The sequence below is a fragment of the Coturnix japonica genome, chromosome 6 (genome assembly GCF_054131305.1).
Source record: "Coturnix japonica strain WE chromosome 6, WE-NBRP24, whole genome shotgun sequence".
NCBI classification, from domain to species: Eukaryota; Metazoa; Chordata; class Aves; order Galliformes; family Phasianidae; genus Coturnix; species Coturnix japonica.
The window spans coordinates 32589382-32590791 of NC_140668.1; positions in this window are offsets into that span (position 1 = coordinate 32589382).

Genomic DNA, 1410 nt, shown 5'->3' on the forward strand with positions numbered 1-1410 from the left:
GTTCAGCAACCCAATCTCCAAGGTTTTCCAGCTGGAATCCGCCTTTTCCCATCCTGCATCCCGGCATCCTGTTATTGTTCCAAGTCTTAGTAATACAGTGAGAAAAGGGACTGGAGGAAACAAGATAAACTTAGCCTTATTATTGCTCTAGTGACTTATTTGTTACTGCCTCTAATGAGGCAGCTGAATAAAAGGAAATCAGCTCTTAGAGAAAGGCAAAAGTCAGGACAAAAGTTGGTGTTGGGGGTAAAGAGTTTTGGAGATTATAAGAAATGGTAATTTAAATAGTGTCTGATATTTGATCAGTGCAGACTATGACAGTTTTGCTTAAGCAGGGTATTTTAAAGCAATTTGGATACGTCTCTGTAAGGGTTTTCATACCTGCAAACTGGAAAGCTGAAACCCTCATACGGCTGAGATGGCTGGATGTTAAATGGGATTTAGCAGTATTTTTCACAGGTAAAATTATGACTTCAGATGGAAGACAGTGTGGATGGGCCTTCCAGGAGGAGAACTTGTTGGAAACATTTTGATTAAATTCTGCATTATGCCTCTTAGCCTCTCATGGCAGCCAGTAGGGTGGGTTGTAACTGAGGCTGACTGTGCAGAATATGGTGCTTCTGATATTTCACCTGCCTGAAGTTTACATCAGGAGATTGTTCATTGAGGCCAGTCGGATGAGGCTGTGGGTTTTCTTACAGCCTACCCTGAGTTCCCAAACCTTCTGTAGGACCGGGATGCCTCCTCCTCTTGCACTTGTTGGCTGACCCCTATCTGCATCTTACAAACTGAAGACAAAGTGCAGCTCTGATATTGAACAGAACAACTGAAAGAGGAATTTTAAAATAAATAATGCAGGAAGAAATCTGAGAAATGTGAAACTTAGATTGAAACCCACTTTATAAACAAACAAAACCCCAACAGTTTTAATACAAGCAGGCAAATGTTCAGCATACCTTAAGCTGGACTTTAAGTAATAATGATCCACAGGTAAATGTTCTCTTGCTCCTATTTGTCATCACAACTCAGCACAGGTGATGGGATTGGTTTTCAAGCTTTCTCAAAGGCTGAAGGTGGTTATATTATTTCACATGTTTATGATGTACAGCTGCAGAGATGGATGATTTAAAATGTCTGATACGTTTGTTACTCAGAAAGTTAAAGCGACAAATGAAGAGGCATTTTTCAAAGTCTTAATTAGGGACACCAATGAGAATTAAGATCCCTTCCAAGAAAATAAGCTGTTCCCATTTCATTGCTCAGAGAAGAGCACGGAGGATGTTGATAAAGAGTTTTTCAGGGAACTGCAGCTATCAGGTCAGGATGTAGCTCAGTGATAAAGTGGTACCAGCAGCAGACAGCAGTCCCAGATATGATTTACTTTTGCAAATGACTTCAACTGTGTTTACG